The sequence below is a fragment of the Xyrauchen texanus genome, chromosome 31, assembly GCF_025860055.1.
Source record: "Xyrauchen texanus isolate HMW12.3.18 chromosome 31, RBS_HiC_50CHRs, whole genome shotgun sequence".
In the NCBI taxonomy this organism is placed as follows: domain Eukaryota; kingdom Metazoa; phylum Chordata; class Actinopteri; order Cypriniformes; family Catostomidae; genus Xyrauchen; species Xyrauchen texanus.
The window spans coordinates 14,752,048-14,775,458 of NC_068306.1; the positions used below are offsets into that span (position 1 = coordinate 14,752,048).

At 38.7% G+C, this 23,411-nt stretch overlaps 1 protein-coding gene across 3 annotated transcripts in view; it reads left to right on the top strand.

The window, feature by feature from the left end:
• Positions 1 to 23,411, top strand: part of LOC127625501 (retinoic acid receptor RXR-alpha-A-like) — a 162,027-nt gene that overhangs the window by 80,489 nt on the left and 58,127 nt on the right. The gene's annotated exons all lie outside the window — the stretch shown is intronic.

Here is a 23,411-nt window from a genome sequence, read left to right on the forward strand (position 1 = left end):
TGCCATTTAGTCAAATTTAGCATTCGTTTGCTTTTGAACTGTGTGTGGTCTGTGGTATCCCGAGCGTTGTTGTCAATAAACACACCCGATGAAGGCCTGCGTATGTGTGTGTTTTCTGCCGAGGCTTTACTGGAATTTGGAGCAGAAGCTGATCTTGTTTTGCTGCTTTATGAGTCTGAGTGGATGTCTGTAATTGAGGTTATGGGTGATTAAACTCATCATGCCCCACACAAACCTCTGGCCAGCCATCACTCAGTGTCAGCCACCATCCTCTGCGCTCACCCGCCACCCCCTCCTATATTTGAGGCTCCGCTGGACAGTCTGCAAAGTCAGAACGGTTTGAAATGGAAACTTTGTTTAGTGAGTAGATGACCTTATGGGTGTGTGTTTGTGTATATATTTGCCATTTGTGTGTGCGCTGGGAGGGAATGCCGCAATTGCCTTCTCTGTGCATTTGTATGTAGAGGTTTCTGTATTTTTAAGAATATCAAGCCTTTAATCATTGTGCGTTTACAAGTGTGCATGTTGTATATAGAAAGGTTGAACGTGTAAAGGTGTGTTCATGTATAAATATTTCAGCGACTTTTAGCACTTTGGATTTTTAGAAAGTAAAGTCTCAATACATTTTCACACATTTTCAAAAAAGGAGTCTTTATTTTTTTGGAAGTCATGAAAATTTCTGTATCATTTTCACTACATCTTAAATGATTTATTGTGTTTATTCTAATATAATTCCTTTGTGGAAATTACCATAATTTAAGTGACATTTTTAAAATCTTTGGATGGTAAAATTTTCCTTGCTAGTTTTAATGTGACCTTTAAAACAAAAAAGAAAACATTTTAAAATGTATTTGTTTTAATAAAGATCCTGTAATAAAACTCCTGGGACATAAAAGTTCCCAATGATGAAGAAACATTCATACTGTATGTGTGTGTGTGTGTATATGTATATATATATATATATATATATATATATATATATATATATATATATATATATATATATATATATATATTTATATAGTATATGTGTGTATGTAATGTGTGTGTGTGTGTGTGTGTGCATAAGTGAGCATGTAAGCATGTACAAGTGTGAGTGCACAAAATATGATCTGTCTGTTTGTGCATGCTCGCTTGTGTGAGAGCATTTGCATGTGCTTGCATGTGATTGTATTTTTGGTATTCTGATGGCCTGAGGCATGATGATGTTTGTTGGCCTAATTGGCATGTTACTGCAGATGCTGTGGCTAGGAAGAGAGACACTGGAAGCCTGTGTGCCCTATCACGACAGGCAGTGAGTGACTGCATGGGTAAAGCAGTCATCCTCTCTGTGGCCTGTCAGCCCTCACTGATCTCTGTGGACTCCAGAAACTCTCCAGGATCTGCAAGTCCTGGGATTTATACACATGTATATGCATGCATGTCTGTGGTGGAGGCGGGGGGTCCCTGTTTGCAGAAAAGAGTTTAATGACTGATGTGTTAGTTAGAGCGTAGCAGTCTTTATTAGCGTGGTGTGGGCGAGAGGGTTGAGTTCATTGAGTGCAGTAGCATGAATACAGTCACGTCAGGTCAGCTGTGCTATATAATCTGTGTCTATAGTGTTTGTATATGTTTGTGTGTGCGTGACTAAAATTCCTTTCACAAAGTAAACATTGAATCCTACGAATCAGTGACAACTAATCGGGCATGATGGTTCAAGTCGGAGTAGCTATCGTTATATAGTCGCACAGCCATCTGTTTTGATTCGTAGCCGGTGCTGTTAAGATGTTTAACCATGTGAGTACTTTAAGTGAAATATTTAACACAGCACCAGTGGATTTCCCATCTTTTCTTTTCATGGTATTTTTGGCTCTTGAATGTGGGAGTCAATGTTCTGCATTTCACATCACAGAAGCGTGTAATTTTCTATATTACAATGTCAAGTCCTTCACTTCAGTTACAAGAGACGGCATGTAATGCGGGGTTCATACTTTTATTCTGCTTCATTTGTCTGATTCTTTCTTTTAATCTGCTGTCTTACTGTATGTAAATCAAAGTGCTAAAAAGGTCTCACGACTTGTGGAAAAACCCAGGTGAAATCCCTATAATGTCCTTTTCAGCTTCATTTTGTTTTTGTTGGCTATTTGCCAGTGAAAATGGAGGGAAGAGGAACATAGTCAGCAGACCTTGTGTTTGCCATGTGCAGCTGATGGCCTGTAGGTTTGTTTTGCAGAGGTTGATGTGCTTGTTTAGCTTGGTGTTAAGGTGGTCTGGTGTTGGGAGTGTGAATGTGAATGTGAATGTGGGGCCGGGGCTGGGGCCTTAATCATTCTGTTTGTTTGTTTGTTTTCCAGTAAAAATATCGAAACATCCTTAAAACAAGACAGCTTTGTGTTGGAAGCAGAACTGTGTAAGACTTGTTTTCTGAAAATACATATTGAATTAAGTGGATTAAGAACCTTACTAAAATTGGTTAGATAAATTGGGGGGGGGGGGATCTGCATATGTTATAAAATAAAAATGACCTTAATTCAATATACTCTGAAGACATGAAAACATATTTTATTGGAAAATCAGACAAAAAAATACTAGATTAATAAACTTATTTTTTTGCCTTTTCAAAGGTGCCCAACACCCACAAATTCACCCATAATTGACGTTTCTCGTCCTTCTGTGGTTCAAAAGCCGACCGCAGCCAATTAAATCTCTGGATTTATGAGTATATTCCTACAAGCCAATGAAAAACACCTGCCTGTTCAAACGTCTCACCGGGTGCCAATAACAACACCTCATATGTTGGATTTACATGAGTTAGCCAGTGCTAACATTGTATGGTTGGGTACACAGTGGGCCCCAGAGGACGCATTAAATATGAATTCTATCATGAGGACGAGAACGTTTCAGAAAAGCCACCTCGTTTAACAGCAGCACGTTATATCATGAGACGCTAATGTTCCTGTTTGGAAAACAGCTGTCAATAACACTGAGAATTCATTGTTCTACAGAGAGAAATGAAAATGTGACTCATGAAATGTAAAAAATTTTACAGTCGAAAAAAAATTAAGGGAGTCTGGATTTACAACCTACGTGTGCTTGTTTGTGTGGATTTAATTAGCTATACTTCAGGGACAAATTTGTCCCCAGAAGTGAGCTAAATCTGACAAAACAATTTTGGTCTTATTTTCCAATAAAAGTATCTAAATGTCCTTAAAACAAGTTACATTTGTATGGAAAGCTGTTAAGATATTAAGATGACTTTTCATATTTTTCTCAACTTAATTTTGAGAAACTATACATTTATCAAATACAATTATATAAAAAAATATATATATATAATAAGTATATTTTTTTTTTTTATAAAACAAATTGTGTATATATTAAATGTATTTTTTATTAATAATATCTTAGGATATAAATATTAAGGATATCATATTGATCTTGTTTCAAGGATGTTTAAATATGGAAAATATAGATTCTGGAAAGCAAGACAAAATTTAGAAAATATTTGTTTTAGTATTTATTTATTTATTTATTTTGCTCTGAACTTCATGTTGGGGTTGTCCTCAAAAGTAAAACTTTACAAATAAAGTAAATCATTTGTATTTTTAATTCTAAAAATGCAAGCAGCTCTCATTAAGGTGTAGGTTTAGGGTTTGGGTTAGCCAGTAGCAAGTAGAAGTCTATGGTATGTCTTTATATCTTCATATAGATAGACAGATTACATATGTGTTGATGTGTGCGTGAGAGAACAAAGTGACAAAATGAAATCCCCCTTTAAAATAAAAAACTCTCTTTAGTCCTGTCATGGGCCGGTGAGACAGCCAAGAGTCATCTGAAATGGGCTTCTGTATGCATCTCTCTCTCTCTCTCTCTCTCTCTCTCTCTCTCATTTTGCCTCTCCTTTAGGAATAAGGAGGACATCTGATGTCCCTCTTGGGCAGATGACGAGTCTAATTCACTCAGACAAGTTGAGCTTTTAGGCACATGTAATTCTTTTGCCACGGTGTGGCCAGGCGATCCTCTTTCCTGCCTCCACTTGATCAAAAGTACATTCTCTTTCATACAGTCTATGTACCAAAAGCCTACGTTTATGGTCTCACGGTCTCGTCTGTGCACTCAAAGGCTTTTCTGACTTTTACAGAAGGGCTGGCTGAACTGACAGCGTTTTCTTTTAAAGTCGCTCTGAGTTTGATGATGCATAAGAGGGACGAATCATTTGAAGTGGTTTTATTCGGTCCGTCCATCTGGAGGTGTGATAACAGCGGTTTGTTTGCGTCAACAGCGGAGCTGTGATAGGTGTCAAGAGACAAAGATAATTGGACATGAAGCATTTTACAGTGAAAAACGCAAAGGAGCCAGAGTCACTATTCACCTCACATCGCTCGTAATAAAAGACTCTCGCTGAACCCAGTTTATCCCGGGCCCCTGGGGACTCTCTCTGATGAGAACGGGGAAGAGAAAGAGAGAGAGAATGTGGGATAGAGAAGTCAAAACTCTCAGTGTTTTATGATTCTTTTTCATTTTATTTCAAGGAGAAGAGATTCCAAACAGTTATGATGGTGCTAATTTTAGTGAGAAGTTACTTTGTAAAAATGTCATTCACAGATTAAAATATTTTCTAGATTTAAAAATAAATGAATAATTAGCCATTAATTGGCCAATTTGAGATTATCAGCATCGGTCAATTACTATGTCATCATTAAAGGGTTAGTTGACACAAAATGAAAATGTAACCTTCTGTCTGCTGTGGAACACAAAAGGAGAACTTATGAAGAATTTTTATGCTTCACTTTTTCCCATACAATTATAGTAAATATATCTGAAAGAGTCAGTCCTTCACATTCTACCTAACATCCCCTTACTGGAATACCACAGGATACCACAGACCACAGAAAGTCATACGCATAGAAGTGAATAAATGACAACAGAATTTTTATTTTGGGTGAACTGTCCCTTTAAATTGTATTATGTATTGCCATTAAATCTGCCATCTGTCTTGATATCATCATCAGGCATTGAAAAACCCATATCGGTTCACAGTTACTGAATTTTCTGTAGGAGGATCTTCCTTTCAGCAATTGTTTCAGGCATTTTTATGAGGTGGACTGAATTTGTTTGTGTGTTTGTTTGGCTTAGAGTAGATGTGTTTTTTGGGGGAATCTCATTATTCATAAAGCACACACTTCCCTCACTGATGTGGGTCATTTGTCTTGGAAGTGCAGCCCGCTGGGTTCCATGTTGTTGTTTGTTCTTTGTGAGCAGAAGGGAGGATGGTGGGAGAGGATCACAACCGTGCATTCCCCATGAGACATAAAGCAGCGCCTCCATGTACACACACAAACACACATGTTGCCTCCTCCGGTGCAGAGCACGCGTTCCCCTTGGCCTGCAAGGCCTCTTCCTGCAGCACGTAGACACACAGTTTCCCAGAGCAAGACCCCCCTCCCCGCACTTACCCCAGAGGTCCGCACAAATGTTCTGTACTTTTCTGCGGAGGAGGGGGGACGACTGGAGTAGCCGAATCCAAGTCCTCCGCAATTCTTTTTGCAGCTCGCCAAAAAACCAGATCACTCCCCATTTGTGTTTTATTAGTAGGACCCTGGGCCGAGCAGAAAAGAGGACAAAATAAAAATAATCATAAAATGGAGAGAGAGAAAGATTTGAAAGGCTTGTTATTTGGTCAAGAAATTCAGGCCTTTCCAGAAAGCTCTTGTATTTTTTCAAAGCTGAAATTTGAAACGGTCCATTTTGTCTTCCTCCAATGCAAAAACCAAAGAACGGATCTGGTGTACTAAATCACACATAAACATATATGGCTTTGTGTAAGAAAGAAATTGCACATTTTATTGAGCATGGTATTATCTTCCCAAAGCAGCCATATAAGGATATATGAGGAAGGACAGAGAAACATCTGCTTTGGGACATCGCCAAGGACATGCATACACAAACCCACCACTCACATGCTTTGTTCCAAAATCTAATAGCTGCATATGTAGGCAGCATTTTAATTCATCAAAGGTTCACAAAAAGATAGCCAACTTAATTATGCTGCCTCCTAAGACACCTTGTTTAGCCACACTCTAAGGCAGCATTAAATGCATTCTTTGTAGACATGACAATCCCAGAATCTATTGCGATAACAAAAGTGTGAGAAATGTTAAAAATAAATATAAATAGGCTTTAATTGAGTACTGAAATATATTGATAAAAAAGTTATAAAAACAGTATGCCTTCCCAATATTTGTGTCACACCCAGTCCAGAAAGGCGCCTTGTTTTGTGCCTTACAGGCTGCTTGTTAGCTTAGCAACATGCTAACGTCAAAAGTCTATTGGAATAGAGACTATTTAGCTGAGATGGGCCACTTCTATTTAAATGAATGGGAGAAATTGGGACACCCAACCAAGAGGCTCTAGCGCCCAACGGTCAACAGATTTAGAAAGGAAGTCTCGCCTTACAGAGTCAGTCACCTCTTAGATACAGACATTGCCTGTCAATCATCTCAAGAACGCGCATGTGCATTAGCTATATAAATATATATATTTTTTTTAGCATTATCTGAGGTAAAGAAGCACAATTTATGCAACCAATGTGCTCACATTTTACTGCTGATTTGAAATATGTTCTTTGATCGTGATCTTGACCAACGGCTTTTGAGATTTCTGTGTTCCCCCATTCAAGTAGGCAGGAGCTACACTGGCATGACTTCAAAAAGTCTCCCAGGAGCATTCCAAAGATGGCCGCCAGTGGACTGACTTGCTAGAAAGACTTTGATTGGAATCAATTGTGAGTCGAGTCTTCCATGCTGAGCACTATTTGAGTGCGGCACAGAGTTGCTATCTATGTAGAGCAGGGTTGCACTGTATACCAGTGCGTAGAATCGCGATACTAAAGCTTCAAAATACTGCCAGTGCCACCGTTTTTTTTAAATGCTTGTACCATTAATACAATAGTACTGTAAGTTATGTTGTATGCGCGGTAGTAAATATTATTTTCGCTAAAACCTTCATTTGAATCAGAACTAAAATGTGGTCTTTTCGAGTGGCATCCCTTTCAAGCAGTGCCCTTTATAATTTAAACTTACATGGTATTGTTTATTTTTCAATTAGTGTTTTTACCATGCTTCAAAAACACACGTCTGAATCCCAGCTTGTTAATTTGGCAGTCATGTCTCCTAAAGGATAATATGGATTTAAGTAAAACTTCAGAGAGTTTGAAGCTTTTTACACAACACAATTCACATTGCGAGATTTTGAACTATTTTGGGTTTTGGCTAATGAGACCGGGAAAACCCATATGCCGTGATTGTCTACAGAGATTTTAAATCAAAAAGGGAAATACCAGCAACCTTATTAATTACATTCGCACACTTCCCACTGCCTCTGCAAAATACACACGGGTTAGTGCCACTTAATTTAACCGTTTTTCAACCAATTTGGAATACCCAATTCCCACTACTTATTGGGTCCTCGTGGTGGCGCGGTTACTCAGGGGGCTTTCACACTTGGTTCGATTGCCTGTTCCGAACCCGAGTTTGATTGCTCCCCCCTCCCCCCTGCCCCCGATGGACTGTGTTCACATTATATATTTGTATCCGAACCGCGGTACGCTTGCGTCATCAAGCTGCAGCTGGTGCGTAATCGTGTTGCTTGATAACCGCGAAATGAAAAGGCGTCAAAATTCAATGAATAGACTTGCTCGGTTCACATTTGTTATTCTTTTTTTTAACCTTTGGTTTTGTTTTCAACATCAAGATACAGAAACACACTTGCGTCTGTCTGCCGCAAAAATACTGAAATCGTTCAAAAGACAGCGGGCTGTCCGCCGAAGACAATTTTTGCGAAGGCAAGCAGAAATCATCTCTCTGCTTGCAGTGCGTATGCGTCAATCCCGCTTTTCATCAAGGTAAGTGTATACACACACGCACGAAAGTAAACCCTTTCCGCTCATTTTGAAAGTGACGCGTGTGAGACTGACGACCACATTATACGTCATCAATAGTGGTTCACTTCCGCGGTTTGGTTCGATTGTGTTCATATCAGCAGCGAACTGTACTGGAGTTCACATGATCCGTACCCCAGACCACCTTTTTAAGCGGACTCGAGTACGGTTCGCGGGTGCGCACCCGAGTTCGGAAGACAGCGTTCACATCATCCAAACGAACCGAACTCTGACGTCATTCGAACCGGGGTGCGCACCAAAAGTGCTAGTGTGAAAGCCCCATCACTTCAATCCAAGTGGCAGAGGACAAGTCTCTGTTGTCTCCACCACACACAACTTACCATACACCCCATTGAGAGCGAGAACCACTAATCGTGACCATGAGAAGGTTACCCCATGTGACTGTACCCTCCCTAGCAACCAGGCCTATTTGGTTGCTTAGGAGACCTGGCTGGAGTCACTCAGCACACCCTGGATTCGAACTTGCGACTCCAGGGGTGGTAGTCAGCGTCAGTACTCGCTGAGCTACCCAGGCCCCCCTCTAAATGCTTTATCGTAACATTTACAGATGTACATTTTCTCTGAAAAATCAAACGTTGCACAATTTTTTCCAATTGATTTAGTTACATCCCTGAGGCGTGCGATCAAAGGCGTGTGTGTGTGTAATCTGCATTTGCGATGCTGTTTACCAGAAGAGAGGGGCTGAAGCGGTTTTAATAAAGAAACAGCTGCCCAAAACAGTCTATTCAACAATAAAATATATATTTTTTTATGTTACCAACATTAAAATAATCACAGAAATAATGAAATAAAATGTAAAAGCCATTGTCGTTTGAACGGACTGTTTTGCAGATAAGAATGTATTACTGTAGGTAACCAATTAGTCCATTTAAGCCTTCTCTAAGTGAATCCATCAGCTATTTTCACCACGCAACAAGTGGAATGGCTAGTTTCTAAGAACAACTATGACAAATGGTGTTAAGAATTAATACACTTTCGTGTGGTATTGATACTTTAGCTGGTATAGTATCGTAAGATATGTTTATGGTATCGTGACAACCCTAATGTAGATACGTTTAAACAATACGTTTTCATTTTTAAAATCCATTAATTTTCCTACTCCTGGCATTCACACTAGAGTGATGTGGAGTGTTTCAAAAACGCTCTCCATTACTTCATATATTGGAAAACAATAATGTTAGAAAACTGGAAAAAAAAATTTAAACAATAACAGGTTTAACAATATGTTTTGGTTTGAAAATTACGTTTTCATCTCTACTACACACTGGAGTGCCATTTTCCTCCACCGAAAACAGAGACAAATAAATTTGTTTAAGTTCGATGAATTTGTTTAAGTTACAGTATGTTTACTCTTCTCCTTCACACTAGAACCCTTTTTTGCTCCAACAAAGATGGAACATTTAAAAAATGCTCTCCATTACCGCATTCTGTGAAAAACTAACTGAAAACAGGGTTTTTAAAACAAAGAATTATTAGTGTGGATGTGTCTTCAGTCACTTAAGATGTTCAATATCTGTTAGAATGCTGCCTTAGGCCACGTCCACGCTAATTCATTTTCTGTTGGTAACCCATTGATTTTTGCTGCGTTTGCCCCTCTCATCCACTTTAGAGGATTGTTTTCCTCCAATAAAAATGATGACTTTTAAAACTTCCAAGATTTTTTCTTGTACTGCAAAATTTGGAAATCAATGATGTTAGGAAACCAAGCTTTCAACCGAAAATATAAAAGTAGAACACAGTAGACAGCGTGGCTGCTCTCTTGGTTTTGGAACAAACCATAACTCACACCCAAGTGTTTTTGCTCACACAATCATGCCACTCTGTCACCAAAATAGGCCTTGTTGCCAACTATAACACTCTTGCACCTCACTCCCACTGCGGGCGATACTCTAGAAGATTTACATGAATTAGCGAGACCCGTTCTCGATACACAGCAGAACAGAGAGTGAACACTATGCCTGTGTCTAGAAATAGCCTCTCGCCCACAGCCATACACACATACACACACCAGAGCACAGAGGAAGTGACAAATTCCACAGTGAACTGCCATCAGCGCAGTGGCCTCATGCATGTAACAGCCATTAAATTTAACCAAGGCCAACTGATTGGCCAAGACCCCCTCAAATCCAGACAGTTTTTAGAACCACTGAGTTACTACATATTACGCTTTATTGTTCCTTCCCCGTAGTCTGGTTTTGTTTCCCCTTTTTTAATTGCTGTGAGTTTATGTATGCGCGCTTGCACTCAAAGAAGCTGTTGTTGTTGCAATGAGGGCTTCTGGGATGTGTAAAATCCAAGCGCCAGACCACCAAACTCCTCTCAAACCCCATAAAGACGAACCCAATGCTCCCAGCTAAGGAAACGGTGGAAAACCAACCCTCCCGTCCCTGGCCGCAGGCCATCCCAGTTAGTTTTTATGGGCTTCTCATACTTTTAGTACAGTAGTATAGTTCTTTTGAAGACTAAAGAAGACAAACAAGAAGTGTGTAATGTAGGTGTTTACTGTGTTTAGAGTAGGGCTCGATTGACTACTTATTTTTATGACTAGTTGTCAAGTAAAGTAGTTGACTATTTGGCATGTCAATGTTTACTTTGCGTAAATGATGCGCTGTGCAGCATCACCAGTGTGACGGACAGCTGTAGAGTATGTCACAGATAATGCTCATGAGAAATGAAAACTTGCATTTCTTCAGATTCATGCTGCCTGTATTGTCATGAATGGAGTAAATTACCTCAAAATCTCTCGATTATTGTTTCTGTCTACCTCTGGATTTTACTTGTTTCAGGAGCTATAGCAAGAATTTTAGCATTTAACATGCGGCTCACATTTAATGTAATTTAAGACGCAAAGCACTCTAGTTTCACTTTCTAGTGTTTAGCTGTTACATGTTACAATGACAAAACCAAATAAACTAGTACATAGTTTGTGGACAAAATAATTTTAACTCCTGTTGTCACCATATTGAACAATGGTGCATATCGGCACTGGACCAAAGTATCATGTAGTGGTATAACCCATTGACTAGTCTGTGTGTGTGGTTTTGCCTGATAAAACTATCCTCTGCATGACTGCTTTGATTCAGTCTCCTCAATTTGCACAATCTAGTGACAAACCAGAGCAAGAGGAAGCGCTGCTTAAAACCTACACTTCCTGTTTGTCTGTGGAGAACAGACTGATCTAACCAAGAGAGTGGCAAAGCCAAAGCAGCATGGAACTCTAATACATTTCTAATGTATTCCTTTTTTAATAAAACCCACCCGTCACCTCAGTGCCCTGCTGGGGCAAAAGCTAATTTTTTCAAAAGCTTGTTTGCTGGTCTTTAAGCCTGCCCAAGCAGGTATTCATCTGATTCTGTGACTGACCAGCTTACAAATACCCCAAACCCTTCTAAACAAGCAAGCATGCCTACCTGACCATGCTGAGAGACCAGCTAAGACGAGTAAACCATCCTAGGTTAAAGAGTTTTAACATTAAAGGGATAGTTCACCCTAAAAAGAAAATTCATAATTTACTAAACTTCATGTTGTACTGAACCAGCATGGCTTTCTTGCCTCAGTCACCAATCACTTTCATTTAATCTTTTTCTATACAATGAGAGTGAATGGTGACTGAAGCTGATATTTGCGTAATATGTGTGTGTGTGTGTGTGTGTAAAAATGCATAAAGTTTTTTGTGAGGGTTAGATTTAGTGGTTATAGAATCTATAGATTGTATAGTATATAAATCATTATGTCTATGGAGAGTCCTCATAAGGATAGCCACACCATAAGGATAGTGTGTGTGTGTGTGTGTGTGTGTGTGTGTGTGTGTGTGTGTGTGTGTGTGTGTGTGTGTGTGTGTGTGTGTTGTGTGTGTGTGTGTGTGTTTTACAAAGAAGAAAAAAAATAAAAATGGGTTTGGAACAACATGAGATTGAGTAAATTATAACATGAATGTCATTTTTGAGTAAAATATCCCTTTAAAGGGTAGTTTACCCAGAAATGAATATTCTCTCATCATTTACTCGCCTTCATGACATCCCAGATGTGTATGACATTCTTTCTTCTGCAGAACACAAACAAAGATTTTTTGAAAAATACCTCTGTAGGTCCTCACAGTACAAGTGAATGGTTATCAGACCTTTGTAGCTCCATAAAAAACATAAAGGAAACATTAAAGTAATCTATATTTCCAGAAGTGATATAACAGGTGTAGGTGAGAAACAGAGCAATATTAAATACATTTTTTACTTTAAATCTCCACTGTAATTTTCACTTTCAGATGAAAAGTGAAACTAAAAAGGGAACACATGTGACTTTCTGGACAAGTGAAAGTGATAGTGGAGATTTAGAGTAAAAACAGACTAACAAATTGTTGTGTTTTGTTATTGATTCTGAAGATATGGATTTAACCACTGGAGTCTCATGGATCACGTCTATGTATCTTATATGTGATTTTTGGAGTTAAAAAGGTCTGATCATCATTCACTTGCATTGTATGGATCTACAGAGCTGAGATATTCTTCAAAGAATCTTTGTTCGTGTTCTGCCGAAGAACAAAAATCATACATATCTGAAATGGCATGAAGGTGAGTAAATGATGAGAGAATTAAAATTTTTGGGTGAGCTATCCCTTTAAATCTTGTTCTGCCATTATTACTAAATTGTTAAATTGAATCCAAGAAAAGTGCTAATCCCTATAGTTTTCTGTTGTCTCCATTGGCCTGCACTGTCGTTCCACACTGGGACCTGTGTTGCACTTTATTTTGTGCCACACGAGTGCTTGAGGTAGATTTCATCTATCCCGCTGCTGTCAGAGAACAGTGGGTTCGGAGAGACTCGCTCTGGCTCTCCGGGGAGGGATGCCACGGGCGGCAGCATGTAATTACCCTCCCTGTCATGTCCCGCTCCCCCTCTAATCATGTCCTCGAAAGTCAGAGAGCTCTCCGGAGGAGATTTCATCCTCGCTGCGCTGGCCACCACCACCTCATCTGATGTTAAATAAGCCAGAGCCCTCCTGCCAGACTCATTTGATTACTTTTGGCATTATGCAAAGATTTGAAATGTCGTAGCTGCGGCACAAAGGTACAAACGGAAGCAGATATTTGGGGGACAGCCGGAGTGTTAATGATGGAGCTTTTTTGAGAAAGACGTAGTCATATGTTGAGAAAGATCAGGGATCTGTTTGTGTGAACTTCGTTTTAAGTGGTGCTTACTAAGGCTAAGCATCACTGTTATTATTGCTCATACTTGGGGTTAGAGATTTGGATAAGCCCATAAGAAATAAAGGGATAGATCACCAATGATCCATTCCGAACCTGACTTTCTTTCTAATGCAGAACACAAAAGGGGATTTTTTTCAATGCATTAAAGTTTATAAAAAGACCCAAATGTATCACAAAATTAGTCTATTCGTAAATAATAAAAATAATACAAATATATATATATATATATATATTTACTACTATATTCAAAGGCTCAAAAAACACTATTTTAATAATTTATTTGAGAGGCAATTCTTGCCTAGCTTTAGGGAGTGAGATGTTATCTGTAACTTTTCAAGATTACATAAACAGTAACAAGTCATCCGGCGATAGAGTGTCTCTGAGTACATATTTTTTATACAACGTGGTCGCATTGTTTGCAAATGAGTTATTCTCTCATTTTCCACCCTCCCAAAATGATTACTTCTAAACAAAGCAACAACTGATCTACATCAAAGTTTTTTGGATGTTTTTGTTTTCGAACTCCCTTTTGCACAGTTGGCTTCTGCCCAAAATAGCTAATTAAATCAAACAAGATATACCAAAAAGTAAAAATAACATTGTTGAGAATTGAGCTTTGTGTTTGTAAAGGCGAGGCCATAAGCTACATGTTCAGTTGTTTAGACAAAGTGTGTGCGCAGGGGTTGCACGTTTGTGTGTGTGGGTGGGCTGGCTCAGAGGGAGGCTCGTATCACCTCGGAGTTAAAGAGAGCAATTAGGCCGTATCAGAGCAGCATGATGTTTGCATCGGGGCAAAAGGAGCGATAGCATCAGTAATCTCCACTTATCTACCCCCATACTCGGCCAACTGTGTCTTCTCTACTTTCTCTCCTGTCCTCTAGGTAAACCACATCTCTGGATGTACCGAACAGAGCGATTTAGCTAAAAAATCATGATTGTGTGCAGGGAGATAGAGCCTGACAGCAGAGTTGAGCTCTTAATGATGGCAGTTATGGAAGCAGATTTGCAAAAATAATATGTTAGATTCACAAACTTCACCCATCAAACAATGAGCTGCAATTTACCACCTATGTGGAGATCCTGGGTGGCCAATCTAGGCTTTTTCATGCAGTACAGTCATTTTCTTTTCTTTTTTCTTTCTTTTTTCTTTTTTCCACTGTTGTTGTGTTTATGCTAGTCGATTTGAGGCCCGATCAGGGCCCAGTAAGACTCCACATTTGGGCCAGAAACAGAGGAATTTATATTCAAACACTTGCGGGTACACTGTAGACTTGCATCTTGTTATATGATACCTGATGAAACAATTCCCTGTGAATTGCCTCTTCCTAATCCCATTTATACTTTTTTTAAATTAATCAATTCATTACTCAAATTCATAAGCGTCATCACTCAAAAATGTTCACTGCAGTGTTTACCTTGCATTTTACATGCTTTCAGAATGTTTTAGTCATACAGTTTTTTTATTAAAATGAAACCATTTTATTATAAATAATATTACAATTATTACATTATAAATACTATTAAAATAATTAAATAAATTATAAATAATGATTATAATATATTATAATTTGTTGCATTTTTTACATTTGCGCAAATTCAATATTTTTGTATTTATTTTTTTATTTTGCCTGATTATTGTTGCATACAAATACAAACTATAATGAAAAACTGTGGGGGAAAATTAATGATTATTTTGCATTAAACATGTTGAATCTCTTTAGCTATAATGGCTGTTTGGTGGAAACAATGTTATCTCTGATTTAAAAAGATCACCCTTTTGAACCATTTCATTTTAATACAAATATATATATATATATATATATATATATATATATATATATATATTAGCCTACCTCCAAAGTTGTGGCAAAATGGCTTAAGGTCAACAAAGTCAAGGGATTGGAGTGGCCATCACAAAGCCCTGACCTCAATCCAATAGAAGATTTGTGGGCAGAATGGAAAAAACTTGTGCAAGCAAGGAGGCCTACAAACCTGACTTAGTTACACCAGTTCTGTCAACTGGGCCACACTTCCAGCAACTTATTGTGAGAAGCTTGTGGAAGGCTACATAAAACATTTAACCCAAGTTAAACAATTTAAAGGCAATGCTACCAAATACTAACAACGTGTATTTAAACTTCTGACCCACTTGGAATGTGATGAAAGAAATAAAAGCTGAAATAAATCATTCTCTACAATTATTCTGAAATTTCACATTCTTAAAATAAAGTAGTGATCCTAACTGATCACTACGATTTCAGCATGCTGTGAATAAGGGCAGGGTGCGTACCAGCATGAAACCACCGAAATACTGCCTGTGGTCAGTACTATTATGATTAAGTGTCAGGATATATATATATATATATATATATATATATATATATATATATATATACAACAGCTAATTCTGAAATCTGATTGGACGAGAGACATTCCATCAGCACTCCAATGCTTCACTGTGTGTGTATCACTCTGCTTGTGTTCGTGCAATTCTAAACTAAAGTTTTATAGCAGTGCATATGTGTTAAGAGCTTCTGTTTGTCTTTTTTTTACTTTAGAGTTTGTTAGTTTTTTGGAGTGTAATATGAGCCAGTTAGGTGAACAGCTCTTCGTGATCGCTTGTATTTCTACTACTAAAGCTAAGAAATAGCTTTAAACAGCTTTAAATGAACAACTTCAGCATTACGGTCATCACAGCTGAGAGACACAATAGACTGATCAATTACACAATGGGTGCTGTTTAAAATAGCAGAGGACACCGCAGTTTCTATAGTGATTGACTGCTATATATAGTTAATCACTGCTGTGATTACCTACTGCACTCGGTCTGCGGCCTTGTGCCTGCGGCCGAATCACAGCAGTGCTGATGTAGAGCCATATCACACTCTTGCTCATGTGACATTGCTATATATATATATATTAGGTATGGATATGTAGCTATTTAACCTCCAGAGATCTGTTGTTTGAGTTTGTCTCCTCTTGGGTGGGCAGATATTTTAAAAGTGTAGCATCTGACTGTCCACAGTGCCCAACCCAGCATGCCTCTCTGTGGACCACAGGCAGGATTTCGGTGGTTTCATACTGGTACGCACCCTGTCCTTTCACAGCATGCTGACAGGTGAGTGTATCTCCAAGGTGGGGTGTGAAGGAGTGGTGGGCATGTGCTGGAATAGGGGCCTCCTTCACCAGGGCCACTTTGTGTTCTTCTTGGCTCGGCTCTGTGCCCTGGCCACCAGCACTCCCAGAGACAGAGTAAACACATCAGCCAACTCTATTTACATCCATTGCTTACACAGCCTGTTTATATAAACATACAGAAAAAAATGGCTGATTAATGCCTACACAAGCCTTGTCTCTTTGCCTTGCACACACACACAGAAAATTTCCACACACCAAACAATGTCTTTTCTGTAACCACAACAATAAACAACAGTTGCAGTTTAAGCACAAATGAGACAAGTAACACTAATGGTGACTGTCAAAGAGGCGTTATACAGTAAATATTCTGCTTGTTAGCTCGTGAATCCATTGGAGAGGCCAAGCCGAATGTTTGCTTGTCACTCCAGTGCTGTTTTTCACCAGCAAAGTCAAACTGTCCAGAATAGCATCTCTATTTTCTCAGGATGCCAGCTCTTATTTTTATTCCCCACATTAATTCAAGCGTCTGCTTGAAGGTTTTTCGGGAAGTTGCTCTGTTCCCCGCTCCTACATCCTTACCTACGAATAGACTTGAGCCATTTCAGAGAGATGCAAATGATTTGCGTTTCATCCTCCCATCAGAGCGCCCACAATCTGTGGGCTTCAAAAAACAAAAAATGCACAGCCACTACCAATCTTTATGAATAATATATTGTGCATCGCTTCCACACACACACAAAAAACAGCATTTATTCAAAGCAGCTAAAAAGTATTCAGTGTATTAGTAGCAAGTCTTTGCATGGGTATGACAAGAAGTGACAACTCTAGATAACTCTACTGATAGATCGATCAATCGTCTGCAGTATTCTCCTGCGAACCTTTCTGTCTTGTGAGCTCCGGACCTCAGTATTTTTTGTTAAAACATTAGCTAGGAGGCACCTGTGAAGATGTACAGAGCTGAAGTTTCTCTCTCATGATTCTTATCCTTCTCTCTAGCATCAGAGGATAAATTATATAGTTGAACAACTGTTGTAAGACTCTTAGCTCTTTGGCGCTTGGCTCCTGTTTTCCATTCATAATGCAGATGTTTCTGTTGTGGAGGCTTTCTGCTCCCTGGCAATTACAGGACATCTCATGACTAGTATCTGTACCTCTAGACCAGTGGTTCTCAACCTTTTTTGAACAAACGCCCCCCTGACCTCTTCATGATCCTCTTAACGCACCCCCCCCAACCCCCCCCAAAAAAAAAACAAAAAAAACAAAAAAAAATACTTCAGAAATACTATTACAGCCAAACAATTGCAACACTGATATCTGAAGCCTGTGTTTTTGGTAAAAAAAAAAACTGAAACAGAAGTTTCTTATTGTATTTAAACTACATGTAAAAGCCTCAAGTTGAGTAATATTGTGTTTGGAAAAAATGCAAAAACACATGGATTGTTTGAAAGGTATTGCAAATGTATTTAGAAATTCAAACAAATTCAGGCTCACACACAAATTTTTTAAGATGAACCAATCACGTGAACAATAACGTAACTAACCTAAATGGCCAATGAAAAAGCAGCGGTCGTTCGCGCACTCAATTAGGCAATATATACTAGGCTTCAAATTTGAATAGCCTACAAACGGTCATTTGATTTCAAATGACGAACAAAGACGACAACAGCTCAACTGAACTGAACCGAAGAAAAAACGACGTCAAAAACAGACACTTTTTTTTAATTAATTACAGTCATTAGTGTGAGCCCTGAGTACTAATTATGCGCCTAATTATGTATTCCGCGTTATGTACAGAAAAAGCCGGTGAAAGCACGCCTCTATTTTGCGCTGAAAATTCTCCGCCTCTTAAAAGCATGGGTAACTTAGGAAGCGGCTCTCCTGGCATATCCTCCTGGTGAAGTGGCAGCAGTAATCCGAGCAAGACGAAGACATAGGCTAAGGAGAAGAGCTGAAAAGTTTTTTGCGCAGGCCGCCTGTTGAGTACCTCTGAGTAACGACCCCTGCTGCCTCGTTCACACCGCCCCCCAACAATGTCCAAACGCCCCCTAGGGGGCGGTACCGCCCCTGTTGAGAAACGCTGCTCTAGACCTATAGAGTAAACACCATATTTAATTTGAAGTAATCAAAACTGAGGCTATAAGAGACAGTAAGTAAATACTGTGGGGGTGGAAGAAAAAATCCATTAAAAAAAATCTGAATCGATTCTAAGTTCAATTTAAAATGCGGCAGAGCAGTGGCACTTATGTACTTACCAGAGACAGAACGAGATGCTAGAAACAAATAGTCACACACTAAAGCCAAGGACACACTACAGAACTGATCTCAGACTGGATGTATCAACCAAACGACTATTCCCAACTGAAACTACAATCCCAAAATAGCATATAGCAATGGAAGAGTTTATACATGATAACGTGTCAACAAACAACGTGAAAAATGTGGGTGACGTTCTCTCCTCTTGCGCTCTCTATTTCTTTGGCTGCTGCCAATTTCCGGTCTCTCGTTCGTTGGAACAGTGCCACTATTTGTGTCACTTTACTATCACCTGTGGTGTGAAAAGGAGAAGCTGACAACTGCACTCTGACGGAAGTAAATATATCATGAAGCAATCCTAGACCAGCAACCGATAGTTGTGGTTATCGTGGTTAGTTCTAAATTAATCATTTAATGCCGAGTGTTTGTATTGATAAAACAAATTGGAAGACAAGATGCAATGTGGTGCATCCAGAATCGTTTTGTAATTGAATCGTTACCCTTTGAATCTTAATCAAATCGAGTCGTGAGGCCAGTGAAGATTCACACCTCTAGAAGTACAAGAGTTTAACAAACTTCCTGTGAACAAAAAAACTCTGGGTTGTATAATTTAGACATAGAATGACACATTGAATGCTAAACTTCTATCTGTCACAGCCTTGATTCCACTTATGTCAAATTCATAGTTTTCTTACCTGTGTAGACATATTTCTTTTAAAACAGGTTGGGGCAGCACATTATGAAGGACTCTGTCCATTTATTTATTTCAATAGCCAATTGGATTCTTCCAGTTCTTTTACAGCATATTCTCTTTGCACTATCTATTTTCAAAGGCTACAGTGTGTTGATCAAGGTGAGCTCTTCCTGTGAACAACAAGAACATAGTGTGGATATCTCCCACCCGTATAGACTTTTCCCACCTGTATGTTTTCCAGACAGATTACCATTAGTAGTAGAAATCATTTATAGACTCAATTTATCTTGCTCGCTGGCTCACAGGAATGCTTGCTGGCTTTGTTCTTCGGCAGTGATGTAACCAGCCCAGAGCTGGTTACTATGAATTGACACTTTGTTTAGGAACTGAAGTATGCAGTGACCAAAAATTGCACACTCACATATTTTTTAAGATCATCAGAAATATTTTTCCCCCATAGAATCAGATCAACAATCTTTGTTTCAGGTATGTCTCATAGCAACATCAACATGATAGCATCCTCTTCTCAATTTAGCTTACCTTAGCTTACCCAACATCCCCACACCCCCCTTGCGACTATCTTGCTCTCTCTCTCTGTCCTGTTTTCCACCAGCTGTGCCCCTCTCTGGGGTGGATTAAATAAGAGGCCCTTTTATCCTTCTGTAATCCTGATCTGGCAACTCTTGCATTGAAAGAGAGGAACACACCACTAACTGGCAGCACAGTATACCTAAAACTCACACACACACAAAGCTAAGCAATGTTCAACACTAAAACGGTATATTAAACATCAAATATTTTCTGATCGCTTGGCATAGCATTTCACTTTTTATCAGAAAAAGAAAATGTAGACTTGAAAGCAGGGTTCCCACTGTCATGGAAAAAAAAATCAGATTTCCAGTTCTGGGAAAGTCATGGAAATCTCTTAAGGTAATATTCATTGGTCAAAATCAGTGTTGGAAATTAACTTTTTCATTAAGTGCCAATATTTTCCCCCTGAATTTGATTTTCAGGGAAAATGTTTGCCTCTACAAGAGCATATTTGAATTTTTTTAATTGTCTCATCCTCTTTATGCGAAATACTTTCATTTAATTTATTCATCGATATTGGGCTAGGCGTTATATCGACGATATAAAATAGCAATCGATAGAGATTTTGCTATATTGTGTATATCGTGATATGTAAATAACAATGCGTCCAGAGTGGGCTTATCAATCAGTGGGCAGGGCTTTTAGTGGGCAGTAAATTTAAGAATATTTGACGGGTTTTTATGGCATTAAAACGTTTTCAAGCAAGTTCCCAAGCAAATTCAATGACTTTATCTCGTGTTTGGTGCTTCGTAGTAGGGATGTGTGAGACTAGTCAACTAAACGGTTCTCTGCTAGCCGACACTGGAATTACTAGTCCATTAATATTTCATCCCATTAAACTGATCATGATTTTTACACATTTGCGTTTGGCTTTATATTTGTACAGAGGTTGCACTTGAATTGCTGTCATATTAATGTTACATATTTTAAGTAGAATTAATATTACAAATATTATTTTAAAAAGAAGACCTATGGAGCGGATACAAAGTTTCATTTCACCTCAAGCTGTACGTGAAAGTATTTAATTCACTGACTTGATTATTTATAAATAGGCATTACATTATGTTTGTTTAATATATTCATCAATGTTTTTTTATTTTATATATTTCTTGGCCCCGAGATAAAGCCCTCATTAGACTGAATAATTATCGTTACACTTCCATGTGGTGGGAAATCGACTGTTCCTGTTTACATGACAATGACACTAATGAAATTATTAATCAGCAGTGTTTTCGGCAATCAGCGGGTGTGAATGTGTATATGTATGCGCCAACAGAAGTGGCCCTCCTTATTGCGGCTAATTTGAGAGTGTTTGTAGGAAGTGCTCTGGAGGAGGGCAGGATGTCAGGGAAGTGTTTGGTGTGGCGGATCTGGCAGGCGGCAACCGCTAGCATACCCCGCTGACAAGCACCCCACCCCCACCCCATTCTCTCGCACTTATACACTCCATACGCCCTTCTCGAGTGTCTTTTGGCTTGGAATCCATCACAAGAGTCTGTGAAGTGACATCAGGCAAGTGGAGACAGAAAGCTCCTGGAAAACACATACTGGACATGCTGTTTTTTTCTAAACTGTCATCTAATTGAGTAATACATCATGAGCAGCCCTCTTATGAAACAAATCTGTTGTAAGTTTTGGAGTCTTGGCAGTTGCGTTACAATATTAGATCATTAAATACATGAAACATTGAGTGATTGTGAGTTCCAAAATCTACCAACAGCCATGTTAATTACTAATAAACCATTTCAGTTTGTTTAAATAAATGTTGTGCATATATTGTGTATATAGTGTATATATATCTAACATTTAATTGTGTTGTGTTTATTAAATAGGCCACTTGCTCTCTAGATGCATGATCAATAGCATGAAAAAACATTGAAAATCATTGAAAAACTGGTACTTTCAGGTACCAATAAGAGTGTAGAACTCACCCTAAATTTGTGCAGGAAATACAAAAAAGTCAGCAGATTTCAGAACAGAACAAGGACTATGCAAATGATCTGTCCACATAGTGAAAGTGCCTTCAGGACATTTGGTATATGTCTTTTATATGCCGCCCTAGTCTCAATGAGAAATAAGATATATCGTATCCACATACAGGGAAGAATCACGAATAGAAAGCCTGAGGCTGGGGGAAGAGAGCGAAAGAGATTGGGGAGGAAGGGAAAAGAGGTATGTTCAAAAGTGTGAGCTAGATGAAATTGAGCCAAGTACAAGGAGAGAGAGGCAAGGTTAAAGAGAGGGAAAGTAAGCAGTCACGGACACTGGAAATACGGCCTTGTCACCCAGGCAAGACTGACAGATGTACCACCATCATCTCCTGATGACAGCTGACAACATGACAGACCGGTTCAAGGCGAATGAGAGCGGAGAATGGTGCGAGGGAGGAGGATGGAACGAACGAGAGTGGAAGCAGAAAATGAGCCTGCTGCCTAGTTAGAGGGTTTAGGGCCGTTGGCTTTGTATCTCTCGCAATCTCTCCTTCTCAGAGTCAGAGTAAGCAAGGCTTTATTGGCATGATTGTTAATGTTTACAATATTGCTAAAGCGTATGCAGTAAAAAATACTACAGAAAATAAATAAGACATTGTCAATAAAGAAATATAGGAAATGAAGGGGAAGTAAAAGAAAGCTGCAAAGTAAATATAAAATAAAATAATGCAATTTAGATTATAATAAAAATGAAGATAAAATAAAAATATATAAAAGAACATAATGTTGAGCTACCCACTATATCTACAACACAGAAATAAAATAAGGTGTAAGTAAATAAAGAAATATAGGAAATAAAGGGGAAAGTTAAAGGTATAATGTAAAAAAAAAAAAAAAAAAGGTTTTCCTTTCCCAGAATAATTTAGATTTGTATCTGTCAGTGTGGAACTGTATTCATCTCTGATGCTTTTATATTTTTATTTGCATTTTAGGAGAATATGCATTTATTTTTACCTCACCTGTTGTTCACAGAATCTTTAAGTCATAATTATCTGATCTTATCCTTTCAGTTTTCAATGAATTTGTTTATTTATTTTGTATTTTGTGTGTGTGTGTGTGTGTGTGTGTGTGTGTGTGTGTGTGTGCGTGTATTTATCACTTTGTGGGGACCAAATGTCCCCATAAGGATAGTAAAACCCGAAATTTTTGAGCTTGTGGGGACATTTTGTCGGTCCCCATGAGGAAAACAGCTTATAAATCATGTGTGTGTGTGTGTGTGTGTGTGTGTGTGTGTGTGTGTGTGTGTGTGTGTTTGTCCATTTCCATAGCTAGACTGTGGTCACCTTCTGCCTTTCTCTTTTTTAATACATTCCCAAAGCCCATAAAGATGCAAAACTGACAAAGAAGTGCAGCTTACCCACATGACTGTCTGTCTGTCTTTTCTATCTCAGAATAATGTTCAGGCAAGGTTCAGCTAGCTGGTGAAAAGGTCGCAACAGGACTCTCTCTCTCTCTCTCCGTTTCATATCATGGGTGTAATACTTGGATAAAGGAAATTGCTCTGACATTTGTTATCTATTTGGCTTGATCTGACAAATAGCTGCAAACTAAAATTACAATTCTCAAATATGTAGTGCCTGAGGAAGATCACAATTTACATT